Below are 16365 nucleotides of genomic sequence, written 5' to 3'. Positions count from 1 at the left end.
CTTGGAAAAGGATTTATGAAACCTTGTCAACTGTGTTATCCAACACAATACCATTTGTGGGAGAACAAAGATTGTTCATTTAGAGTATGTTGAAACCATAAGTGAAATCACCTTACAAATATTTTTCTCCTTGATCGGATAACATCTGACAGACGGGAAAGCAATGCCTAACCCGCTATTAACCATTACCAGGTTACCATTATAGTTAATTAGCAAGGCATTACCCATAATCCTCTGAAGACAATCATTTTCTGGCTGCCACCCAGGCCTGCTGCAGTATAGGCTCACTGACTCCAGAAGGCCGACAAGAGCTTTTTTCTTGTGAGAAGTATTTTGTGAAAGAAGACTGGTGAAGGTGAAACACGTGTTGTTACTTCAGCTTTAGGAGACCAGTTTGATCACACTAGCTGGCAGCACTTCTGATGTTTGTTTCAATGTCAGGGAGATTTCTGCAGTGATTTTCAAACATAACTCTATATGCTAATTGCTTTTTCTCTTTGGCAGATACCTAACTAACTAGGAACAAATTTGAAACCTGTGCCTTTGTTGAGAACTCCTCAATAGATTGTGACAATCAGGGTGCAGTTTGAAAAACTGCAAGGTTTTTTCCCTCTATGAAGAGAAGTGTTTAACATCTTCATTAAAGATCTGGATGATGGGATGGAGTGCACCCTCACTAAGTTTGCTGATGATATAAAACTGGGAGGAATGGCTGCTACACCAGAGCATCTTATTGGACTTCTCTGCAATGATGGCCTGACAGTGATGCTGACCATGTTTATGTGAGAGATGTTTGTTTCCTCTTTGGACTGTGCTGATATGACCTGGAAGATGCCAGCGTTACTGTGGCAGCAGCCCATTCAGCTGCTGAAAGGAATGAAGTGTCATGCTTTAATCCATAATGATGTATCTTGATCACTAAAAAGCAGAGTCAGAGGCCTTCAAGGTGGTAGCTCCCAGGTAGCTGACTGGCATGTGGATGGAGCATGTAGTAAGCATGTCACTGGACTGTCAGGTTTTTATCACACAACTTGAGAACAGTCCAGCAATTATCATCACTGACCACTTCAGACAGTAAAGGAACATAAATAGGGATTGCTAAGGTTCTGTTCCTTACAGGATTTCTGACTCCCAGTGATGAGCTTTAGGTTTAAGCATTGGAACAGGCTGCCCAGGGAAGTGGTCGAGTCCCCATCCCTGGAGGTATTCAAAAGATGGGTAGACAAGGTGCTAAGGGACATGGTTTAATGGTGGGATGGCAGGGTTAGGTTAATGGTTGGACTTGATGATCTTAAAGGTCTTTTCCAATGTAAACAACTCAATGATTCTATGATTCTAAGCTATTTCTAATGCACATCCTGGTATTTAAGCCCCCACATTTTCAAGGTGAATTTTCAATGAGCTTTGAAAAAATTCCTGCTTTTTCATTCCTTCATACTTTTGATCCACGCTTTTATTTTAATAATATTCCAGCTGGTGACGCCAGAAGAAGTGAAGATCGGAAAGAAAAACATATGTCATTACTCAGCAGTCTCATTGCTCAAACAGGCTGCATTCTCCATAACCTGCATTCAGCACTATGCTCACTGAAACACCAGTGTGCAGGTTGCATAGCCCAGAACACATGTTGCATTATACAATCTGTGTCATGGAGGTATTGGAAAAGACCACATGTGACAGTCACTGCACAGGTCATGGTGGCTTAGCACTTCCCATTTGTGGAGCAAAATTTATTAAAAAGAGAAAATATATATGCATGGGCTCATTCACCTGGTTTTCTTCTTATCCTATATGTCAGTGTCTAGAGGAAACAGAAAGACCAAGGTTTCATGGTGTCATGGTTTAACCCGGCTGGCAACTAAGCACCACACAGCTGCTCGTTCACTCCACCCACAATGGGATGGGGGAGAGAATCTGAAGGGTAAAATTGAGAAACATATGGGTCGAGATAAGGACAGTTTAATAGGTAATGCAAAAGCCTTGCATGCAAGCAAAGCAAAGCAAGGAATCCATTCACTGCTTCCCACTGGAAAGCAGCTGTGCAGCCATCTCCAGGACAGCAGGGCTCCATCACATGTATCAGTGACTTGGGAAGACAAACGCCATCACTCCAAACGTCTGCCCCTTCCTTCTTCTTTCCCCACTTTATATACTGAGTATGACGTCATATGGTATGCAATGCTCCTTTGGCCAGTTGGGGTGAGCTGTCCTGGCTGTGTCCCCTCCCAGCTTCTTGTGCCCCTGGCAGAACTGAGAGCTGAGAAGTCCTTGGCCAGTCTAAGCACTACCCAATAGCAACTAAACCATCAGGGCGTTATCAACATTCTTCTAGCACTAAATCCCAAACACAGCACTATACCAGCTACCTGGAAGAAAATTAACTCTGTCCCAGCCAAAACCAGGACACATGGCTTTACCAGTGACAAAGAACCCCTCTGTGAATTTTTTTATTGGGCTGCTGCTGAGAGCCACTTGGCACTCTGCATCGGTTCATGGGTCAGGAGTGGTGAGGAACAAAAGCAGAGCATGTGAGAGAAGACTGCCCCAGTCTTGGGCAGATGTTGTGCATACACTCACCTGGGGTTCAGAGCTTAGACACCTCCTCACCCAAGCACGGTGAGAGGCTTCATCTGGAGAGCAGGACCTACTCAAAATGTACTGACAAAGGCATTCCTCACAAAATTTGTCTGTGGGTGTCACCTTCACTATAAAGCCAGAGCACAAACACACCCTCCCCATCCTCCTCTATATAATAATCTAATGGTGTGAGCTTTCAGCCTGGAGGTGTAGGAATTCTGGGTTCAGGCCCTCTTCATCTTAAGGACATGCAGATTCAGATCTCCCACTAGCCCGCCTTAATCCTTGCCTGTGGGGGAGCATGGGGAAGTGATCTTAGTTCATTTTGTCAAAGTAAATGCAAAACAAGGAGCCAAGATTCGTTGGGCCAGAGAAAAAGAGGGAGATCTGGGCAATTTCCTGAAGGAAGGGAGTCCTGGACTCTTGATCTTTACTTTCAGAGAACTGTTCCTGTATATTATATCAAGAAGTCACTGCATAAAATGAACTGAATTGAAAAAAACCCAAACCAAACCCTTTTCAGGGGCCCAAGTCTTTTTGTATCTAACCATAGGCCCTTTCATTGCTAACTTTTATGGCACTATACTGCTTTGATGACCCTGTTGTGAATTCCCTTCATTTTACTGTAGCAAGCATGGTGGCCTGTTACTGTAGCTTTCCTTCTGAGAACAATGACATGACTGTGAGCTGCGCATGTACACGCAGAATGTGTGGTACGCATTTTAACCTCACTTCCCGGAGCGGAGGTATTATTCTGACTTTGGCTCGCTTCGTAAGTTCACTAAGGGGCAGGAGAAGAATAATGGAATCCTGGAGATCTGGCTCATGAGGTACAGCTGTGTACCGTGAGTAAAGCCCCCTTTGGAGATATCGTCTGGGGCCAGTTTCTTTATTTTGTAGTCAGGCAAAACTCCCATTGACGTCAATGGGAATTTTCCTTCCATAAAAAATGGGGACTCAGGTTTGGCCCTGATTTGTCAGCTTGGGCCACTTCAGATAGCACCAGTATTCTGAACACCCATTGGTGGACAGAAATCTTCTGTAATCTATTTAAGATATCCTCAAGTTGGCATAAGAAGGTAAAAATAAGGAAAACCAACTCATCAGTCAGCTTTTTTTCAGTATTCCCAAATGTATCTTGTCTGAATAGTTGGACCCCCTCAGATGCATAACGATAGCAGGTATTTTGAATTTAGTCTTTCAAAAATGCTTTTTAAAACAGACATCTGGTAATAGCTTGTAAATAGAAATGTTAATAAAAATGCATCATATTCAGGGATATTCACAATGTGAACTGCTTACTCCACTCCAAGCTTAGGAAAAGTAAATGTTATCCGTTTTCACATAATTTTTTTAGCCAAAGTCTTTTAAGCATATAACTTTACAGCTTTCATAAAAAGGGCATAAAAATGAAAAATGTGTTTTGCAATGAATCTGCCACTGATATGAGTGTTCAATTAAATGGACCGTGCAAGAAAAGAGGAAAGATTTGCTACTGGGATATTGCCAATGATATCCTTTGACACTTCTATGGTCTCATGTGTTCCTGATCAAGCAGCACAGAGCACTGGAAAATCCCAAACCAGTAAGCTTGAAACCAGAGCAGTCTGCATACATTTGATATGCGGTCAGAAGAGGCTGATTTGAAGTGATTGGCACTGAACTATGGCCTTTCGATTAACTTACCTTAAACCATTTTTGCCCTTTTGTTGACACAGAACTTCACCAACTCTATTTATACCCTGGAAAACTGCATGTTTCTGCTTAGACAACAGATTCAAACTGTGTTTTTACTAGTGGCAGCCATTTGGAATTCTTTCCTACCACACTGTATCCCATTTCACTTTAAATCTTCTCTTCTGGACACATACAAGTTTCATACTTCTGTAAAATCTAGTTACCGAATGTGGTAATTTATCATTGACATTACACAGTGAAATATGTAACTGGTTTTAGTCCAGTTCCTAAATTTGCGTATTTTGTTCCCATCACAGAAATTTCAGCGTTCCTGATGCAATTTGGTATGGTTCCCAGTGTAAGATCCAGGTTGCCATGCATGCTGTACTGCAGGTGCAGTTGACAAGAGTGTCAATTCTGCTGTCTTGTCCTTTCTCTCCAGCTCCAGCCCTCTCCCCTGTGACCCCAGGATGCCTGTCTTTCTGCACACCTGGACAGATGAGCATGAAATAAGGACTGGTAGTTGATGCGCTTGGCCATTGTTTAAACACTTAATAGCTGACGGATGCCAAGATTGTCACAAGTAATAGAGTTGCCTCCCACCTTTGTGGTGCAGGAGGAGTAAGGAAGGCAAATTCCAGGAAAGAAAAGACAGGATATCTTCTGGTGGCAGAAAGCCTGGCTGCAATCTGACCCGGGAACCAACATTGGGCTCCCATGGTTTCTCTACCTGTGATCTTCTTATTTTGGTGCAACCTCCTGAACACCAGATACTGAGAGAGCCATTGGTTTTGGGAGACAACTCGTCTGCTGTTCCTTCATTGGGGCAGGAACCACTCGTTCTGACTGAAGAAAGGAAAGGAAACCCTATGAAAAGGGTCTGTCACACCCTCATACACATAGAAAGATGCAGAGTGTAGTAGGAGCCCTTAACAAAGAAAGTGTGAAAACCAGAATGTCAGAGAAACCATTTTCCCTTGTAAAGCTAAGAAGTGGAAGTGCATCATGAATATATTTGCATTCTTGCCACTCACTGGCTTACCTTCCATAAAGCTGAGGTCTTCCTTTTCCAGTGCTACAAGTCTGGCACCACTCATAACGATTAAATTCTCTTAAAGAAAAATAAGAAAGAGAGAAAAAGAATTATTTTGTTGTGGCCAAGGAATGCACAAACTACTGGGAGAAGAATTTTATAACTGCTTAGCACAAAAAACCAGAGAGGTTATTCCAGTCTTCAGGATAAAAAAAAATCTCATGAGGAATCCAGCTTCTTACTTGCCGTCTCATGTAATTGCATTCTCATCTGTGCAGATGCTGTTTAGTTCTAAGTACAAAACTACTCTCAGATTTATTTTTAATATGCAAGAAATCCTATTTCCATCCGTTAAAGATTCATCTGCTATGATTGAATGTTTTCTTGTGCATGAGGAAAGATATCTAGCACATTTGTCAAACAAATGACATGTAAAGGACCTGCCACTACTCTTCCAAACATGTTCAATTCAGAAATAGCTTGGTCTTTGTTGGTGAAGAACGTAATTGTTCAAGATCTGTCTCTCTTCATGGCAACTTATTCGAAATTCCATCTTCTGCTGCATTGAACACTGCACCCCCAGCAGGCATATCTGACTCCCTGCCATGCATATGGACAGTTGATTCCCACTGTAGAGAAAGTGGGACAGATTTCAATCTCAGGAATGAGTGCCATGGCAGATCTTGTGATTGCTAAATGTGTTTCCTCCTCAGAACAGGACAACCCTGCCCATGCTCCTCCTGGGAGAAGTCTCTGACCTGTGCTAACCTCTGTATCATACCTTAGCATTATCTAGGAGAGTGTTAATTGTCTCATGTCAAAACTGGGATTTATTCTAAGAATTATATTTAACAGATGATCCTGGGAAATTGTTCACACTGATGTCCTGACCGTAACCTTCTTACTGGCATAAACATAGTCCAAGATATCCAAAATCTGCTCCATTAAACCTGGAACACTAAGGAGTAACCTTGAATTGGTTTGCACAGGAAGCACACATTTTAGTGTGTTATGAGTTCTCATTGATCTTTCTGACTTAAATTGAAGTCTCACTGAATATTGCCATTTAGTGGTAATTTGGGAACAGAGGATAAGTGCTGAAGACAAGTAAGAACACCATTAAGAAATAAACTCAAGCCTTTCAAAATGTTGAATAAACATATCTATGTAACTACTAAAACAAATGATGGACAACTCTCTAGACTGCTGAAATAACATTATCCTTCCATTTTTTTTCCATAACTTTATTCCTTTGTCTTACCAGGAATAATTCAGTGCAGCTGAAATTCAGGAGCTGAAATGAAATGCAACTGGGACTAATCCCAGTAAAGTTACTTGCCTCGTGCCAGCCAATGACTTCAGTACAATGAGTCATTTTAATTGCATCATGAGTGTCCAAAACACCTTCTGTTTCATTGACCTCTTGGAAAAGTGAAGGCTTCTTGTTGGGATAAGTCTTTTTTATTTCTTTCCTTGTTGCAGGTGTGTATGTTTGCCTATGAGATGCATAGAGGACTGTAAAGAACTGAATCATCAAACTGCAAAATTAGCAGTGGTGTTCAGAACAAAGTAAGATGACTGGCAAACATACAACCTTTATGACTCCTTTTCAGTCCAAGTGGGATAATAAACAGAGATGGCATTAAAATCTAAAAGAAAAACTAGTTATGTTTTGCATATTTCTACAGGGACACCTTCAGGAATGAAAACTTGGCATTCTGACATTCTTTGAAGCAAAGAGAAAATACCAATCTGTCTTTGCAACTGTATTATTTTTTCTTTAATTATTTCAGACCTTTCATCTATTGTATCATGAACTTCTTTACAGAGAAAAACAAACAACCCAATAACATAATTTGTGCAATTTCATGGCTCTAATTTCCTTTCTTCTGAAGTGGTCAAAAACAGTGTGTTTATTCCATTTTGGTTACAGAGTATTTTGGCAAAAACTTAAATTTGGAATAATTTCCTTGAGATTTGACTTACCAGTGTAAAGGAGAATGAAGAAGGAGAAAGAGGAATTTCCATCTGGAATTTTTCCATTTAGTGCTACCACTTATTCTGTGGCAATCAGCAGCTATTCAAAACCCTCATCAGATACAACCAGTGAATAGTGTTTGCATGATAATACATATTTTATTTTTTTATTTTATTTTGTTTTATTTTATTTTATTTTGTTTATTACAGTTTGATTTGTTTACATTCAAATTTGAAGTAACAATTCACAGTGATTTTAAGAAATGTTGCTTGATAAATAGTCTAAAACTTCCTAATCCGCATGAGACCTAGGCTTTAGGAAACGAAAAGAACTTCAGGAGGTCATCTATTCCGAAGAAGATCTTTGCAGCATCAGGGCAAAAGTGTTCCTGGATTTCCTTCTCAGCAGAAGATAATGTTTCAGGGAATCATCACTGGGGAAAAACCATGCATGGTACATTGATATGCAAAATTCCTGCACAATAGCTCTGTATCACATTAAATCCCACATTAGCCCAGTATAATTTGTGCAATGTATAGGCTTGAGTAGGCCTCTGCACAGCTAAAATAGATTTAGAGAGCAATGTTTTCTTTACTTGTCAGGAGAGTTGTTGAAAAAAGTACCCCATAATAGCAGGAAGTGGGAATAAAGTGGGAATGCGGTTGCATGTAAAGATAGAAACCCCTAGTAAACACTGTACTCTGAGACTGAAAGACTATGGACCTGTTATTAAGCCCATTAAATTTAACGGGAGCAGTTCTGACCACGAGAATGAGTGCAATTCACATACGGACTTGAGCTCAGTGAACAAGTTTGCATAAAACAAGAGCAAACCTGAAACCTTGCAAAAAAACCCCTTAAACTGAACCAAGCCTTTTCCTGAGGGTTGGAAAAAATTTGATTAATTGTTTAATTTTCACATTCCTCATCTTTTCCATTTTCAGCTGGGAGAAAAAGTGGACAAGAGAGTATTTTGTGGTATTTTTCCTGGCCTGACTGAAGCTAAAGAGGTATTAGAGGTAATCTCCTGAGAAAGTTTGACCTTGCAAGATTTCCGATTGATTTCCAGAGCCAAAAGATTCAGATACATTTGGATACACTTTGAACAAACATCCAAACTTCTGCATGCTTGTCTGAACTGAGGACCCAAATGTTTTGATACGCCCTCCTTCATCTCCTTGACAAACACACATGTATATGCACAATATATACATGTGCATATTTGCAAGTGTTATTTGTGAATCTTGGGAAAATACATGTATGTTTAGGCTCTTGTCAGAGGGGTTTCTGGGCTGAAGTGCTAATTCATCACTGGAAATAAAAGCTGATATAAAACATAAGTGCTAAGTACTCCAGAAAGTACATTATGAAAAATTGTTGAGCTATATGCAGTCTTCAGTCTCATTAGGAAGTGAGAAAGAGATGGCATGGAAAAAATTAACTTGTCAACATAGCCATATATAATTTTCAAAGAGCACAATGTGAACACAAGATGTTGCACTGACCATTCAAATGAATCAGAAAGCTGTGAATTGTTTCAGAGATTTATTGATTTAATTACCGATCATAATGCAATGTGTTTGTTCTAAAGTAATCCTATAAAAAAGGAAAAACATGATGTATTTATGCAGCTCTTGGACAGAAAAGCAGATCCTTTGAAACGGGTGAGTTATGGACTGCATGTGAATCACGCATTTACTGTGCAAAGCTTTTTAAAAGTTTCTATAGAGAAGAGCAGCATCAATGCACATTACATGTTAGAGATTCCAATGGAGATCTTTTTGACCTCACTGGAGTGGAAGATCTGTCTATGATTTTAGTCATCACTGAAACCTGAAACAGCAAAGGAGCACACTGTTGAGGAAGACGATTTAGCATGGGAAAATCATTGGCACTTTTCAGCCTTGCACATAGACAGCACCTAAAAATTACTACCCCGCAAAACTTGTGCTGAGACGGAGGGAACCAGGAGAAAATCACCTGATGCTCCTATGTGAATATTTGCCAGCATTTCAATATTTAAACACCCTGATCAGAAAAACTCATTACAGTGAAGCACAAGCTAAAGTCTCCTGAGGCAGTTCACATGCCGAAGGTTATGCATGTGCTTAAGAGCTGCCCTGGGGAAGGTATGTATAGGGAAGCCAGGATACTGGAGTAGCACTGGGAAACGGGAGCAAACAAACAGACGTATAATTATGGATAAGGAGCAAAAAAAGCAAATAGCCACAACATAGTGGAAGAGAAGTCACAATGATTAAATACACTGCCTTATGATGGATCCCTTTGTCTAAGGCAGATTTTCCTCCTCAGGACACGCTGCTGGAAAACCTTGGCTGGGTTGTCCAAAGAACCCATAAGGCACATGAGAGGTCTTTTTGCCATAACAGCACAGCACCATTTACACATATATTTAAACAATACCTGTAATCCAGAAATTTCAAAGGTTTTGATTTTCAGGGACTTGGTTCATCCAGAATGGGGCCAGAGTGAGCCTGTGTGTGCTCACTGTGAGCACTCAGGGTACAAGGCTCAGTGAGATGGGAAGTGAAGTGTGTGAATTAAACTTAGTGGTTTAGACTAAAAAATATCACCTCCTACAATGGATGGGGAATGAACTTACAAAGCCACAAGGATTCCTGTCTACCTGACTTTTGGTCCATGTTCTACACACAGGGACATGAAAATAAACATAAATGAATGTGATTTCTTTGGGACAAAATTTAATTTTCCAGGCTGTCCGCTGGAAAAATTAACCTCTAAACTAAATCTCTGGGATTTAATTCAGGACGGATTGTTATTGGTCCTTAGGGAATAAAAGTTAGTAACATCTAAAATAGTGTAACACACATCTCCCTCAGAGCTGGAATAAACAGAAATTTTAATGATCTATAAAGTTTTATGAGTGACTGAACTTTAGTCAGCAGTGTTTCAGTGGGATTTCTAGAAACATCAAAAGAATAAAAAAAAAATCCAAATATAACACCATTCCACTTTGGTGGCTAAGAGTTAATAAAGTTAAAACCTCTTCCATACTCTGTCATTTAACTCCATATCATAACTCTTGTTACACTAAGGTTCATTGCCAAGAATTCATAGTAGTAGAAGCAGCAAATGAAAAATGGCCAGAAAGACCACAGTTTTGTTAGGCAAAACAGCTCAGCTACAAGATTTTGGCCGCTGTGAAAGAAGGCGAGGGGTGGCCAAAACTACTTGAGTATAACAGCCTCCCCATATTCTGCAATTATATAACAATGAGCCCAGTCATTAATATCCATTAGCTGTCTCAAAGTCCCGAGCAATGCAGTGCTATAACCCTTCCCAGAGTGCATCAAGCCAACAGCCTAAAGAGGTTCCCAAGACCTAAGCAAGCAGAATAATAATGATAGCTGGGAATAAACACCTTTGTTCAGTAAAATTAATCATTGCAATGCTAGAACCTGTGACCAGGTCATTACCTTAAAGGCAGGTCCTGATTGTGGCAAGGGAGCAACCATAATGGAAAAGCTTGTATGCAGAGGGCATGAAGCAGTTCTTTCATAGCGCACAGCTAGGCCAAGGGAGCAAGACCTTACAAGTGACAAGCTGAGCTGGAACTGGCCACCGTGTCGCGAGTGTAAGCAGGAATACTACTGTGGCTATAGGATACTGCCATTATCTAGGGGTGACATTCCCTGACCGGCAGAAGAAGAAATGAGAAGAGAAAGAGGATAACTCTGTGTGAGGCAGAGAAAGCAGATGAAGAAGCAGGACAATCTGAGACTAACGCAACACTGCCCCAGAAACGGAGCTTCCCTTGCTGGGAAGCAATGCAGTTATAGGGAAAGCCTGGTTCTGCAGTTGGGCGTAGGCAGTGCTAACCACCCACCGCCTCTGCTGCAGCTGTTAGGCTTGAGGCCTCAGAGACATACCTGCAGAGCTGGGGGGAGGAGGTTGTCTAGTTTCTATATGGTACCTAACTTGCCACTGATTTCCATGGGAGGCTAGGCATCCGAACATTAAGTTAGGCGCCTAACACCTTTCATGGACTTGGCCCCCTGTCCTTACAAAAATAAGGTGTTTTGCATTCCTTAGTAACAATTCCAAAGAGAGACTCCCTGTAGTCACTACTACAACTTCTTTAAGTAGCAAGGGTTCCTGTGTGGTGTGCAGGTCAGAGAGAGATAGCGAAGGATACAAATCCTCTCCATGTCAGTCATGGTGGATGAACTCAGTGGGAGTCAGATGAAAGGATAAGACAAGTATAAAGTGAGCAGGGTTTAGCAGGTATGCTTGGCCACTACAGGAAGGGAGTTATGGAATTTATTTCTCTGTCCCCACACAGAGGAGCATGCAGGAGAGGTTAAACTAAGAATTCTCCATTGTATTTTTTTCTTATGCATAGGGGACAGAGAGATAAAAGTGTAGAGGTGGCTGAGGAAGAAGCAGACATGGCGATCAAGGCTGTCATCTTTGTCAGATCACAAGCACGAGCTGACAGTTTGATAGGCCAATATATTTGACAGATAGGGTGAGGCTAAATGTGAAGGATCTTAAAAGCAAAGATAAGATGCTTGTGTTCGAAAATGCAAAGCCACTGGAAGGACACAAGGAGAGTGGTGATGCAGCCAAAGCAACGAGCCAGGAACGTGGTTCTAATCTCAGTGATTTGAATGGAAGCGAAGGCAGCAGTAGAGCTGGAACATGGCTGGAGACCAGATTATTACAGACGAAGTGCAAAATGATGGGATCCTGCTATGAGCCTTAGCTGGCTGCTGAGAGAAAGAATGAATCTGTGAGCTATTATGTAGGAGGAGGCAAATAGTCTTGGATCATACAGTGACTGAAAGAGGGAGCAGAATTGAAAATGTTCCCTGATCATGGGCTGGAGGAAGTGTGAGGTTAAGAGCAGTGGAAAAATCAGGGAAGATGGACAGAAAATCTAGTTTTAGCTGTTACTGATTGTCAGAGATGTGGAAGTGAAGTCTTAGAATGAGAACTTCATAGAGAAAGAGATCGTGAGAGATTTGGGAATCATTTGCAGAGACAAATTTTTAGGGGAAGGGCACCTAAATATGGGTTAGAGCTAGAAGATCTTTAAAGAAATCTTTCTGCCTCCCTGATTCTCTTCTCCTGATGTCCAGGGAGCTGGAAAGGTCATGGGAATCGCCAATAGCAACTCTTCCTTTCTTTGCTTACTAAAAGCATAATTTTCTTAATTTTGTTATGTTTATCTCACTTCTACAATAAGCTGTGCACAGCCAGTTGACTCAGCTCCAGATATTCCAGATACTGATAATGGTTACTGGCAATCCTGGACACAGTAGAGCTTGTAAGTTTTATGAAAAAGGACAATAATTTCAGTGCAGTGACAAGACCTATCCCGAAATGTGACAATCTACTGGATGCACAATGGGCCCAGTCCTCTATGGATTTGATATAAATTAATGTGGATATATGACAAGGCCCTGGGTATTCTTAAAGCAGTTTTATGTGGCTTCTTTAATTTTCACAGTGAAATAATCCTGTGCTTTTCTATCTGGTGAGAAATGAGTGTCGTGACAGGAGTTACCAGACTCACAGACCAGAAAATACTTGATGGACATGTCATTCTTATCAAAACCACCAGCTTTGCAGCCAGGTTGTCTTAAGCCCCATCAACATCCCATGGTTCAGCTTTTCTCTACTTCTGAACTCCCACCCCCCCCATCATTCCTGTTGATGGACATGACACCGTCCCTGCAAGCCTCATGAGGAGAGGGGCAATAAGGGCTTCTGTGCACTTTTTTGCTCACTCCTTTAATCTGAGTGGCAGACTTGGTCTCTGCTGCGAGACACCAGGGTGAGTTGGCCTTCAAACTTGCTCCAGGACCCATCTCATGACAGGTTTTAACTCCATCAAAGAGTATCAACAACATTCTCACAGATTTCTGCTGAGAAACTGGGGCCAAGAGCCAAGAAAACTATTTAAAGAGATGGTAGTGATTCCTTTTTCCTACTAAATTTCTAGCCAGTATCTAAAAACCAGGGTGATGTCTGAAGTGCTGAGAGTAATAATCAGAACATCTTACCAATTGCTTTGGCTTAAGAGAAAAAGAAAAGCAGCAAGACTTTGTATACTTGAAACAATTATTAACAGTTTTTATTAGGAAGAGACCAAACTTGTTCAGCTTCTTTTATAGTAAACATGTCTGGTGGGGTGGAGGGAAAGGAGGGAAAATCACGCATATTTTTTATACAGTCTGGTTGGATAGCTGGCAAGTGCACCTGTAGGGCATATGTGAATGTGTAAACCCACACATGTTCACTTAAAAGGACACCGTCAGCTTGCTTCAGAGCTTTTGTTTGCTCTTTAATCTGCATTATTTTAATACCCTCTTAGAAGCTTAAAAAACATTATTTATTTCCCTATTGATTTCCTTCTTCTCTTTCCCCTTGTCAAACGCTTTCTGTGTGTGTTTGTTTTGCTTTGTTTTGAGTGGAGATAAAATTAACACAGCTGGTTTTATTTAACAGGCTGAACAACTTCAATTTGTACCACACTTTATCAGACCAGTGCGAACAAGGGTGAGAGCGTCGGTGGGCAGCGAGCTGAGTGGGCACGCCGTGGGAGTGCTCCTTCATGGTGCCATCCTGAGGCTGGCCTTTGGTGGGACACCAAGGCAACGCAGTTCCTATTTTGGTCACCTGGGCCCAGAAGGGACAACAGATACATTAAAGAGGTTCAGTTCCTGTAAAAATGTGAGTAGCCACTTGCTGCCCCTTCTTGAACAAAACGGACGAATTAAAAAACCACAGTGGCTTTCATCCTAGTCTGTGCAGTCAGGTTAACACCTTCCTGACAGTGCAAAACCACCCAGTGTTAGTGTAACTTAAGTGTTAAGAACCTCTATTTTCAATTCTTATTGCTGTTATGAGCATGGGTCTGTTTGCAGTGATGCAGAGCTCCATGAAGAGCCCTGGGGTCACCTCATGGTGCTGTAGGCAGCCAACACACCAGGATAAGTAGCCTGGTGGGAGACACTCAGTGAAGAAGGGTGCAAAGAAGAGATTGCCAGAAGAGCAGTGGTGGTAGGGAGCCATTCTGAATACTGAGCTTTCCAGGTGCATTGAAGTAGGGAGATAGGAAAGAGCAGAGAAGTGGGAGAAGGGACATTTCCTAGTCAAGCCACCGTGCCATAGCTCTGCTGTGGGAACTCCAGCTAGCTTGGGAGATTTATCTGTGATCACTAACATTATCTTTAGGATCTGTTCCAGAACAGATTAGATTAACTGCTGACTCTCATTTTTAGATATTTGATCAAGTGAGGAGGCTAGAGAGAAAGACGTTCAAGGATCAAATAATGTTTCTGTCTTCAGCCTTGCAGGCTTTGTCAAAATCTAACAACGCCTCTTTAAAGTTCCATATGGATGAAGTTCCACATCCCAAGTAAAAAGCAATAGGGTAAGAGGAAAGGGCCTCAAGTTGCATCAGGGGAGGTTTAGATTAGATATGAGGAAAAATTTCTTCACTGAAAGGGTTATCAGGCATTGGAATGAGCTACCCAGGGAAGTGGTCAAGTCCCCATCCCTGGAGGATTTAAAAGATGAATAGACAAGGTGCTTAGGGACATGGTATAGCGGTGGACAGGTACGGTTGGACTCGATGATCTTCAAAGGTCTTTTCCAACCAAATGATTCTGTGATTCTGTGATTCTATGAAAGGATTTTGTGATTCACCAAAGTTTCATTCAAAAGGAAGGAGCATCGCTTTTGACAGCAGATTTAGCACCAAATGAAAGCAAGTGGGACTGGCACTGGCACTATGGCTGTTGTTTCTTCTTCCTGATGGTGTGGTGGAACCAGATTGTGAATGAACCCTTGCAAGGAGAAAGTGCAGGAGGGCCTTATTAAGCAAAGCACCAAGCAAAAACATACGAAATAAGCTGCACAAGAGCTCCAAATTTGATTTCGGGAATAGTCGTGGCTACAACAGCAGTATGAAATAACAGGGTGAAAAGAGAAATTCGCACCCAGCCCATTACTGGATTAAGCGTTTTATGTTCCCGCACAGTGTTCGGCTATCCTTCAGTACTTCTGGTGTCAAAGAAACATAATACATCAAGGCAAAGAAAACGCTCCAAAATGCCTAGATGAAAAGCCATCCTCACACGGGGGTCAGATGTGACTACTCCTTCCTCTGCACTGAGCAGGTCGGGGCAGGGCTTTCCCCCCTGGGCTGGTGGGCTGCCATTTCAGGGCTTCCTTCTGCCATCTTCTGCCTCTCTGCAGTACTGCGACCCGGGGAACAAACGTCTCAGCTACCTGCACAGGTCTTGGGTCGGTGGTAGGGTAGCAGGACCTGGGCTTTTGCCCAAGGACAGAAGATCTGATTATAATAATACACTGGGAAATAATTGAAAATAACTTGTTTACAATAGTAATTATGCTTTATTGAAATTATGCTCTAAATGCTTATAGGCATCTCTGCCTGAGCATCTGGTGTCTGAGCGCACGCATGAAGACAGAGAATAGCTGACGAAGGTAAAAGACCATTTTTTTTCCTGAGGGTTTTTCACCTTGACCTTGTGCTGCAAGCTGCCCCCCACTCCTGTTGAGGGAGGAGCTTTGTCCACCCCAATGAGGTAAGGTGCCTGGCATCTCTGCAAGGAATTCTATGGGTTGCATCTTTTGAGACAATGAAGAGGGCAGCCAAAGAAGGAAGCAAGAAACCACCTACTTCTCAGAGATAGCAGATCGCTGTGCACTCCCATAGGTGCTCAGGTGTTTTGTTTCCTCCTAACAAAAATGTGCCCAGTGACCATATAGCTTTACTGTGTATGTCTCAGGAGATTATTGATTGTCTGACAGGCCTGGCTTACAGCTGTCCCTTTAAATTAGGGTTGGACTAGATGATCTCCCAAGGTCCCTTCCAACCCTTGCCATTCTGTGATTCTGAGAATTTGCTCTGACCAGCTCACAGTGATACTGAATACTGCCTTATGCCTGGGTTTTAGGTAGGGATTGTCTACTTGGGCTATTGTGGCAGAATTGTATACGGTAAGGTAATGGTTCTCATCCCTGATCAGTTGTGATGGAGTGAAGACTGTGAGGGACCCCCCTTTGCCACTCTTTCTTTTAA

Source organism: Egretta garzetta, unplaced genomic scaffold (genome assembly GCF_000687185.1).
Source record: "Egretta garzetta isolate BGI_Z169 unplaced genomic scaffold, ASM68718v1 scaffold68, whole genome shotgun sequence".
Taxonomy (NCBI): Eukaryota; Metazoa; Chordata; class Aves; order Pelecaniformes; family Ardeidae; genus Egretta; species Egretta garzetta.
Note: the sequence above shows the minus strand (reverse complement) of the source record.